Here is a 12,492-nt window from a genome sequence, read left to right on the forward strand (position 1 = left end):
TTCACCTGCAACTAACAATGCTATAAGAGGGCTGAGCAAAGCGGTAACATAGCCAATCAATGGTTTGCTAGGAAGGGTGTCAAAGGTTAGAGGTTCATGGAAATTTGGGAGGCTTGATGAGCAAAAGATAGGTAACACGGCATAACGATAGAACAAAGCAACTAGCATAGAAATGATAGTAGTGAGATCCAGGGTAGCGGTCATCTTGCCTGGAATCCCGCTAGGAAGAAGAACGAGTCCATGAAGAAGACGAACGGATGAAGCCGAACCAAGCGTAGACGAACGAATCCTCACGATCGCAACGAAACAGGAACTATCGAAAAGAAGCACACAACATGGTAAACACACCACACATGTACAAGACATGATGCACAACAAGCATGATGCATGACAATGCTACATGAAGCTACTCATGGCAAGAGATGATGCAAACAAGAGCAACACATCAAGGCAAGTTTAAATGAGGCCGGGAACAACATATAACAATTCCGGTAAGTCCTCATATGCATATTTCGAAATTGGTCCAGATCTGAATAAACCTTATGTTCAAGTTGTTAAACAGCAAGTTAAGATGCACCAAGATGATCTACACAAGATTCTAGTCAAGTTACATATAAAGTTCATTTAGTTCGGAGCTACGGTCTAGAAGATATGAGCAAAACAAGTTAAACATGGCATTGATGCAAAATGCATTCAAACCTCAAGCATACACACCAAAACAAGGATGCAACATGATAATATGAAGCTACATGCAATTCTAAGCAAGTTTCATATAGAGCACACTCAAAACGGAGCAACGGTTCAACACACACACACTATACAAGTTATAGCAACAATCTGTCCAAAACAGCAACTAGGCATCTTGCAAGCATCAAAACAATATGCTACAACATCTCAACATGAAAACAAAAGACATGGGCATGATGTACAGGTAAAGCATATCAAAACATGAACACTGAGTTATCTCCAGAAATCAATAGAACATGCTCAAACACACATGGCAAGATTGCAAATAATATCAGTTTCAGACTTTGCAGAAATTAAACATCAGGTTGCAATGTTTAGAGCTATCAAACAACATGTTACAGGAACTTATCATGGCAAACAAAGGCATGGCATGAATCTACTAATTGCATAGAACAAAAGTACTTTACTGACCATGAGCCAAAAAGGCACAGAAAATATGATGGCACCCATGTAAACATGGCAAGTTATATGACAGATTCAAACATGGCAGGAACAACGATAAGTAGGCATGTTGGTGAGCTTGAACCACTCACCACAGAGCAATACGTGGCATGGCAAGGCAACCAACAGTAAGAAGGAATGTTTATGAAGCTAAGCATGGCAAGAGCAAGTTCATAGGGTGCATGGATCACTAGGAAATCACATGGCAAAACTGAACTTCATGTTAACAGGCTGACAGCAACATCATTTAGCAAGTTTAGAGCAAGATATGAACAATCTACAGCAAGCTATAAATGCAACCAGGGGCATGGATGGATAGATCATAACCATATGTTCAAAACACCCTTACTGAAGTATCTCAAATTATGCATGGATAACTCTGTAGCATCAAGTTTACATGGCATCAAAATAACAGCAGAACAGGGACTAAAATCAGCAATATCACGATGCCTAGTTTGCATGCTTGTGCTAGTCACCACATTGATCACAAAAATACATGGAATACACCACTGTAAAGAAGACATGGCATAATTCAAAACATATGTAGGGCTCAAGTTCATAAGATGCACACATCAATCATGGCAAAAATGACAAAAGGGCATGCTATAACAGTTTCAGCAGATTAACATCATGAAGCACTCTGGCAATGATGATTCAGGCATCCAGATGACCTCAAATGAACATGATGCAATCGAATGAAATTAAGTACTCGTTGAGACGAACAATTTGACATATTACATGCACAAAACGGAGCTACGGATGCAGAGATACAATGCGAAGAACATGGCATGAAAATACTAGAATCTGGGGACTGTGGATTTAGCACATCGGGGAAAACGGGATGGAGGAGACCCGGGACGGAGAGATCCGGGGACGGGGCTGGCGTTTGGATGGCCGAGGTGGTGGATCTGATCCAGGCCACCGGATCCGGATCGGAGAGAGCTCCGGCGAGCCCGCGAGAGCTCCGGCGAGGCACTTGGGCGCGCAGCAGGCCGGCGAGGGCGAGGCCGGGCGCTCGGGCGCGCTCGGGCCGGGAGGAGGCGGCGAGCAGCGGAGGCAGATCGGGCCCCGCGGCGGCGGAGGCCGAGGTGGCGCGGCGGCGCCGGGGCGGTGGAGGCGGGCGCGGCCTCCGGCGAGGCGGACGGCGAGTCGCAACGGCGGCGCGGGGAGGAGCTCGGGCGCGGGAGGCGCTCGGGCCGGCCGGCGGCGCGAGGCCCAGGGCGGCTCCGGCGCCGGCGCGGGGCGCGGCCCGTGTTCGGCCCGGGGGCGGGCCGGCGATGGGCCCCGCGGGCCCCGCGGCGCGGAGGAGAGAGAGAGCCGGCGGGGATGAGGACGTGGCGGCGGCTGGTTGGTCGCGGGGCCAGGGAAGGCGACGTGGCGCGACGCCATTGGACAGAGGGACGTGGACGGCGGACATGTCCGGCGCGGATGGACATGTCCGGCGGCGCGGTGGAGAAGGGGCTAGGGTTTCATCCGCGAAAATGGAAGGGGAGGGTCTATTTATAGATTCTGGGAGCTAGGAGAGTCCAAATGAGGAGCGGTTTTCAGCCACGCGATCGTGATCGAACGACCGAGAGCATGGAGGGGAGTTAGATGGGTTTTGGGCCACTTTGGAAGGGGTGTTGGGCTGCAACACACACGAGGCCTTTTCGGTCCCTCGGTTAACCGTTGGAGTATCAAACGGACTCCAAATGGCACGAAACATGACAGGCGGTCTACCGATGCTATACCAAGGCCGCTTGGCAAGCCTCGGTCCATTCTGAGAATGTTTAACACCCACTCACGACGAGAGACAAAAGGGGGACGCCGGGGAACATAGGAGTGCCGGATTGCAAAATGGACAAGGGGGAAATGCTCGGATGCATGAGACGAACACGTATGCAAAATGAAATGCACATGAAGACATGATAAAATGCAACACACAAGCAAATGACATGGCAACAACGACGAATAACTGGCAGACACCTGGCGCATCGAAACAGGGGCGTTACAACACTCCTCCACTAACAAGAGATCTCGTCCCGAGATCTTAGGACCGAGACGGAAGGGAAAAGGGATGAGGTGAAACAAGAGCTTAAGAAAAGAAGCAAAGAATCGAGAGCACTCGAGAAGAAGAGAGAAACGACGAGAATGACGAGAATCGAAAGCTCACGGAATCAGGTAGACTATGAAACCACTCCGGTTAGAATGAGATAAGAAACGAATAAGACTGAAAGGATTTAGGCAGCACTATGACTGAAACATGAAGGAATAGAACACGAGCTTGAGAGGATGGAATGATACTTGAGGAAGACATGTCACAAAACCTCCAGAAAGAATTGGAAGAAAGGAATGAAAATAACTTAGAAGGAAGGGTTTAACGGAGTTGTTGAGAAAATCAACAACGAAAAGAATAAGCTTGTCGTGGACTTATGGATAACATCTCAAGATCATAAGGTGATAACCGACCACAAAAGGAAAAGATTAAATATCTGAGAAGAACAGAGAAATGCAAAACTCCACTTCAGAAGAAAATGAAGAATTATTCGTGCTTCGAGACGCGAGAAGAAAAGATACTTGAACTCCACCGACAAAATCTTGATGAACTCTTGAAGAAGGAATTAAATCATGAAGAACCACCATGAAGAACTCCGGTGACAAAAGGATGATGAGATAAAATTGAAGGATGAAAGAATAAGATTAAAGCTTGCGATGATTTAGATGGAGGTTCCGACGAAATGGCGGTGGAAATTTGAACTCCGGAAAAGAAAAGATGAAACACTTGGAACTAGAATTTATTCACCAAGAACAAACTCTGAAGAAAAGGGATTAATCACTTGGATAAAATAAGAATAAGATTTATTGTATGCTTATCCTTCATCAAATTAAATTGATGACCATCAATGGATTTCGCATACTACTTATTCTTCTTGAAAAGGATTGAGAAGGAACATAGCACAGCACTTGAGAAAGTCTTCATGAACCACCGGTAGGATTGGAAAGAACGAATGAATTAAAATGATGATCAAGGAAAAAGAATCTTGAACGAACCACCGTTAGAATTCGGAAATGACTGATGAAAGGGAATGAATCACCAGGAAGAATTAAAATAACCAATAAGCAGGAGGGCATTTAGATGCAAAAGAACAAAGAGATCACAAGCTGATTAAAGAACACTTGAACGAAGCACCGGGATAATTGGATAACGGTAGCTGAAATGTGAGGATGAAGAATTCTTCTGGAACGATGGCCTCCGATGAAAAGAAACAGGAAAACAGCTTCTGACATACTCCGGATGGATGAAAAGAATATCTGACAAATGGAATAATTTGAGAGGATGACAAGAAGCTAGAACCACGAATCTTCGGGAGAACGGGCAAGATTTAGAGGAAAAACTCTTCTTCGATCTTCAAATGATGACGAGAAAAACCACCAAAATTACTGAGATACTCCGGGAGAATGAAAAGAAGAGAGGTTGAGCCAACAATGAAAAGAATTCGAAAGCGATCCTGGAGAGGCATCTGACTGATGAAATTCATACCTACTTCAAACTTCGAAATAGATTTGAGAATAACTCCAAGAGAATTAGAAGAGTCATGTAAGATCTAAGATCCTGGGAAAAGACCTGTGGGTTAGGGCCCATTGAAGAGATAACACCGTTGGAAAGGATGTAGAACAGATAGATGATGCACCGGAACAATTGAAATATTTGAATGAGATGACAACCTTGAATTAATTGGAACACAGACGAATCTCCTGAGATATCTTGAACACTCTGGAAGGATAAACTGGCGAGAGGCGAACGAGCAGGGGAAAACACATGATCCGAGGAAAAGAATATGATCAACCCGAAAAAACTAGAATTGAGTCCACCAGAGAAGAAAAAGAGTTGAATAATGTCCACCGAGACGAGAATTCACCGGTTGAGATAATTTATGAAAGACTGAAGAGGTTCTGCATGAATGAAATAGATCGTTGAGAGAGACTCAGACTCCGGGAAGAGAAAGGGTGGGAGGGCGGGAAAACAAAGACAACTTGGAAGGGGGAACCGACGAATAACTTGAAGAGAAAACACCGGTTGAAATCGTTGAGGAAAGAAAGCAAAGACTTCGCACGAAGTAGGATGAATACTCGATTACGGACTCCGGCTCTAAGAAGAAAAGGGAGGGTGGTGAAGGAAATATGCCCTAGAGGCAATAATAAAGTTATTATTTATTTCCTTATTTCATGATAAATGTTTATTATTCATGCTAGAATTGTATTAACCGGAAACATGATACATGTGTGAATACATAGACAAACATATAGTCACTAGTATGCCTCTACTTGACTAGCTCATTAATCAAAGATGGTTATGTTTCCTAACCATAGACATGTGTTGTCATTTGATTAATGGGATCACATCATTAGGAGAATAATGTGATTGACATGACCCATTCCGTTAGCCTAGCACTTGATCATTTAGTATGTTGCTATTGCTTTCTTCATGACTTATACATGTTCCTATAACTATGAGATTATGCAACTCCCGTTTACCAGAGGAACACTTTGGGTGCTACCAAACGTCACAACGTAACTGGGTGATTATAAAGGAGTACTGCAGGTGTCTCCGAAGGTACATGTTGGGTTGGCGTATTTCGAGATTAGGTTTTGTCACTCCGATTGTCGGAGAGGTATCTCTGGGCCCTCTCGGTAATGCACATCACTATAAGCCTTGCAAGCATTGCAACTAATGAGTTAGTTGCGAGATGATGTATTACGTAACGAGTAAAGAGACTTGCCGGTAACGAGATTGAACTAGGTATTGGATACCGACGATCGAATCTCGGGCAAGTAACATACCGATGACAAAGGGAACAACGTATGTTGTTATGCGGTTTGACCGATAAAGATCTTCGTAGAATATGTAGGAGCCAATATGAGCATCCATGTTCCGCTATTGGTTATTGACCAATAATAGTTCTAGGTCATGTCTACATAGTTCTCGAACCCGTAGGGTCCGCACGCTTAAGGTTTCGATGACAGTTATATTATGAGTTTATGAGTTTTGATGTACCGAAGGAGTTCGAAGTCCCGGATGAGATCGGGGACATGACGAGGAGTCTCGAAATGGTCGAGACGTAAAGATCGATATATTGGACGACTATATTCGGACTTCAGAAAGGTTCCGAGTGATTCGGGTATTTTTCGGAGTACCGGAGAGTTACGGGAATTCGCCGGGGAGTATATGGGCCTTATTGGCCATACGGGAATAGAGGAGAGAGGCCGAAAGGAAGGAGGCGCGCAGCCCCCCTCTGGTCCGAATTGGACAAGGGGTGTGGCCCCCTTTTCCTTCCTCCTCTCCCCCTCTTTCCCCCTTCTCCTACTCCAACAAGGAAGGAGGGAGTCCTACTCCCGGTGGGAGTAGGACTCCCCTTGGCGCGCCCCTACTAGGCCGGCCGCCCCCTCCCCCCTTGCTCCTTTATATACGTGGGCAGGGGGCACCTCTAGGCACAACACAAGTTGATCTTCGTGATCGTTCCTTAGCCGTGTGCGGTGCCCCCTTCCACCATATTCCACCTCGGCCATATCGTCGCGGAGTTTAGGCGAAGCCCTGCGCCGGTAGAACATCATCATCGTCACCATGCTGTCGTGCTGACGGAACTCATCCCCGACACTTTGCTGGATCGGAGTCCGGGGATCGTCATCAAGCTGAACGCGTGCTGAACTCAGAGGTGCCGTACGTTCGGTACTTGGATCGATCGGATCGTGAAGGCGTACGACTACATCAACCGCGTTGTCATAACGCTTCCGCTTACAGTCTAAGAGGGTACGTGGACATTACTCTCCCCTCTCGTTGCTATGCATCACCATGATCTTGCGTGTGCGTAGGAATTTTTTTTTGAAATTACTACGTTCCCCAACAATGGTATCAGAGCCTAGGTTTTATGCGTTGATGTTATATGCACGAGTATAACACAAGTGAGTTGTGGGCGATACAAGTCATACTGCTTACTAGCATGTCATACTTTGGTTCGGCGGTATTGTGAGATGAAGCGGCCCGGACCGACATTACGCGTACGCTTACGCGAGACTGGTTTCACCGTTACGAGAACTTGTGCTTAAAGGTGGCTGGCGGGTGTCTGTCTCTCTCACTTTAGCTGAATCAGGTGTGGCTACGCCCGGTCCTTGCGAAGGTTAAAACAGCACTAACTTGACGAACTATCGTTGTGGTTTTGATGCATAGGTAAGAACGGTTCTTGCTAAGCCCGTAGCAGCCACGTAAAATTTGCAACAACAAAGTAGAGGACGTCTAACTTGTTTTTGCAGAGCATGTTGTGATGTGATATGGTCAAGATGTGATGAGATATAAGTTGTTGTATGAGATGATCATGTTTTGTTGAAGTTATCGGCAACTGGCAGAAGCCCTATGGTTGTCTCTTTGTTGCATAAGATGCAAGTGCCAAATAATTGCTTTACTTTATCGCTATGTGATAGCAATAGTTGCAAGAGCAATAGTTGGCGAGACGACCATATGACGACACATTGATATAGATCAAGATGATGAAGATCATGGTGTCGTGCCGGTAACGATAGAGATCATGACAATACTTTGGAGATAGAGATCAAAAGGCGCAAGATGATCATGGCCATATCATGTCACATATTTTGATTGCATATGATGTTTTTCTGTTATACATCTTATTCTGTTTTGTTTGACGGTAGCATTATAAGATGATCTCTCACTAATTATCAAGAAGTGTTCTCCCTGAGTATGCACCGTTGTGAAAGTTCTTCATGCTGAGACACCACATGATGATCGGGTGTGATAGGCTCTACGTTCAAATACAACGGGTGCAAAACAGTTGCACACGCGGAATACTCAGGTTAAACTTGACGAGCCTAGCATATACAGATATGGCCTCGGAACACGGAGACCGAAAGGTCGAGCATGCATCATATAGTAGATATGATCAACATATTGATGTTCACCATTGAAACTACTCCATCTCACGTGATGATCGGACATGGTGTAGTTGATATGGATCACGTAATCACTTAGAGGATTAGAGGGATGTCTTTCTAAGTGGGAGTTCTTAAGTAATATGATTAATTGAACTTTAATTTATCATGAACTTAGTCCTGGTAGTATTTTGCAAATTATGTTGTAGATCAATAGCTTGCATTGTTGCTTTCATATGTTTATTTTTATATGTTCCTAGAGAAAATTGTGTTGAAAGATGTTAGTAGCAATGATGCGGATTGGATCCGTGATCTAAGGTTTATCCTCATTGCTGCACAGAAGAATTATGTCCTTAATGCACCGCTAGGTGACAGACCTATTGCAGGCGCAGATGCAGACGTTATATACGTTTGGCTAGCTCAATATGATGACTACTTGATAGTTTAGTGCACCATGCTTAACGGCTTAGAATCGGGACTTCAAAGATGTTTTGAACGTCATGGACCATATTAGATGTTCCAGGATTGAAGTTAATATTTCAAGCAAATACCCGAGTTGAGAGATATGAAGTCTCCAACAAGTTCTATTGCTAAAAGATGGAGGAGAATCGCTCAACTAGTGAGCATGTGCTCAAATTGTCTGAGTACTTCAATCGCTTGAATCAATTGGGAGTTAATCTTCCAGATAAGATAGTGATTGATAGAATTCTCTAGTCACCATCACCAAGTTAGTAGAACTTTGTGATGAACTATAGTATGCAAGGGATGACGAAAACGATTCCGAGCTCTTCGTGATGTTGAAATCAACGAAGGTAGAAATCAAGAAAGAGCATCAAGTGTTGATGATTAACAAGACCACTAGTTTCAAGAAAAGGGCAAAGGGAAAGAAAGGGAAACTTCAAGTAGAATGGCAAACAAGTTGTCACTCCCGTGAAGAAGACCAAAGCTGGACCTAAGCCTAAAACTGAGTGCTTCTACTGCAAAGGAAATGGTCACTGGAAGCAGAAATGCCCTAAATATTTGGTGGATAAGAAAGATGGCAAAGTGAACAAGGGTATATTTGATATACAGGTGTTTGATGTGTGCCTTACTAGTGTTTATAGTAACCCCTGAGTATTTAATACTTGTTCGGTTGCTAAAGATTAGTAACTGAAACAGGAGTTACATAATAAACAGAGACTCGTTGAGGGGAAGTGACGATGAGTGTTGGAAATAGTTCCAAGATTGATATGATCATCATCACACACTCCCTATATTTTCGAGATTAGTGTTAAACATAAATAAATGTTATTTAGCGTTTGCGTAGAGCATGAATATGATTTGATCATGTTTATTGCGATACAATTATTCATTCGAAGTTAAAGAATAATTGTTATTCTGTTTACATGAATAAGACCTTCGATGGTTATACACCCAATGAAAATAGTTTGTTGGATCTCGATCGTAGTGATACACATATTCATAATATTGATGCCAAAAGATGCAAAGTTAATAATGATAGTGCAACTTATTTGTGACACTGCCATTTGGGTCATATCGGTGTAAAGCGCATGAAGAAACTCCATAAAGATGGATTTTTGGAATCACTTGGTTATGAATCATTTGATGCTTGCGAACCGTGCCTTTTGGGCAAGATGACTAAAACTCCGTTCTCCGGAACAATGGAACGAGCTACTGACTTATTGGAAATAATACATACCGATGTATGCAATCCGATGAGTGTTAAGGCTCGTGGAAAGTATCATTATTTTCTAACCTTCACAAATGATTTGAGCAAATATGGGTATATCTACTTGATGAAACATAAGTCTGAAATAGTTGAAAAGTTCAAAGAATTTCAGAGTGAAGTGGAAAAATCATCGTAACAAGAAAAATAAAGTTTCTACGATCTGATCGTGGAGGAGAATATTTGAGTTACGAGTTTGGTCTTCAATTAAAACAATGTGGAATAGTTTCACAAACTCATGCCACCTGGAACACCACAGCTTAATGGTGTGTCCGAACGTCATAACCGTACTTTATTGGATATAGTGCAATCTATGATATCTCTTATCGGTTTACCACTATCGTTTTGGGATTATGAATTAGAGACAGTTGCATTCACTTTAAATAGGGCACCATCGAAATCCGTTGAGACGACGCCTTATGAACTGTGGTTTGGCAAGAAACCAAAGTTGTCGTTTCTTAAAGTTTGGGGCTGCGACGCTTATGTGGAAAAGTTTCAACCTGATAAGCTCGAACCCAAATCCGAGAAGTGCGTCTTCATGGAATACCCAAATGTAACTATTGGGTACACCTTCTATCACAGATCCGAAGGCAAGTTATTTGTTGCTAAGATCGATCCTTTCTAGAGAAGAAGTTTCTCTCGAAAGAAGTGAGTGGGAGGAAAGTAGAACTTGATGAGGTAATTGTACCTTCTCCCTTATTGGAAAGTAGTTCATCACAGAAATCAGTTCCAGTGATTCCTACACCAATTAGTGAGGAAGTTAATGATGATGATCATGAAACTTCAGATCAAGTTGCTACCAAACCTCGTAGGTCTTCCAGAGTAAGATCCGCACCAGAGTGGTACGGTAATCATGTTCTGGAAGTCATGTTACTAGACCATGATGAACCTAAGAACTATGAGGAAGCGATGGTGAGCCCAGATTCCGCAAAATGGCTTGAGGCCATAAAATCTGAGATATGATCCATGTATGAGAACAAAGTATGGACTTTGATTGACTTGCTTGATGATCAGCAAGCCATGTTAAATAAATGGATCTTCAAGAGGAAGACAGGCGCTGATAGTGTTACTATCTACAAAGCTAGAATTGTCGCAAAAGGTTTTCGACAAGTTCAAGGTGTTGACTACGATGAGAGTTTTTCACTCGTATCTATGCTTAAGTCTGTTTGAATCATGTTAGCAATTGCCACATTTTAGGAAATCTGGCAAATGGATAAACAAAACTGCATTCCTTAATGGTTTTCTTAAAGAAGAGTTGTATATGATGCAACCAGAAGGTTTTTTCAATCCTAAAGGTGCTAACAAATTGTGCAAGCTCCAGCGATCCATCTATGGACTGGTGCAAGCATCTCGGAGTTGGAACATATGCTTTGATGAGTTGATCAAAGCATATGGTTTTATACAGACTTTTGAAGAAGCCTGTATTTACAAGAAAGTGAGTGGGAGCTCTATAGCATTTCTAATATTATATGTGGATGACATATTGTTAATTGGAAATGATATGGAAATTCTGGATAGCATGAAAGGATACTTGAATAAGAGTTTTTCAAAGCAAGATCTCGGTGAAGCTGCTTACACATTGAGCATCAAGATCTATATAGATAGATCAAGACGCTTGATAAGATTTTTCAATGAGTACATACCCTGATAAATTTTTGAAATAGTTCAAAATGGAACAGTCAAAGAAGGAGTTCTTGCCTGTGTTACAAGGTGTGAAGTTGAGTAAGACTCAAGACCCAACCATTACAGAAAATAGAAAGAGAATGAAAAGTCATTCCCTATGCCTCAGTCATAGGTTCTATAAAGTATGCTATGCTGTGAACCAGACCTATTGTATACCTTGCTCTGTGTTTGGCAAAGGAATACAATTTTTGATCTAATAAGTAGATCACTTGACATGGGTCAAGAATATCCTTAGTGAGGACTAAGGAGATGTTTCTCGATTATGGAAGTGATAAAAGAGCCCGTCGTAAAAGTTACAACGATGCAAGCTTTTACACCAATCCAGATGACTCTAAGTCTCAATCTGGATACATATTGAAAGTGGGAGCAATTAGCTAGAGTAGCTCCGTGCAGAGCATTGTGGACATAGAATATTTGCGAAATACATACGGCTCTGAATATGACAGACCCGTTGACTAAGCTTCTCTCACGAGCAAAACATGATCATACCTTAGTACTCTTTTGGGTGTTAATCACATAGCGATCTGAACTAGATTATTGACTCTAGTAAACCCTTTGGGTGTTGATCACATGATGATGTGAACTATGCGTATTAATCACATGCAGATGTGAATATTGGTGTTAAATCACATAGCGATGTGAACTAGATTATTGACTCTAGTGCAAGTGGGAGACTGAAGGAAATATGCCCTAGAGGCAATAATAAAGTTATTATTTATTTCCTTATTTCATGATAAATGTTTATTATTCATGCTAGAATTGTATTAACCGGAAACATGATACATGTGTGAATACATAGACAAACATATAGTCACTAGTATGCCTCTACTTGACTAGCTCATTAATCAAAGATGGTTATGTTTCCTAACCATAGACATGTGTTGTCATTTGATTAATGGGATCACATCATTAGGAGAATAATGTGATTGACATGACCCATTCCGTTAGCCTAGCACTTGATCATTTATTATGTT

This window comes from Triticum aestivum, chromosome 2B (assembly GCF_018294505.1).
Source record: "Triticum aestivum cultivar Chinese Spring chromosome 2B, IWGSC CS RefSeq v2.1, whole genome shotgun sequence".
Taxonomy (NCBI): domain Eukaryota; kingdom Viridiplantae; phylum Streptophyta; class Magnoliopsida; order Poales; family Poaceae; genus Triticum; species Triticum aestivum.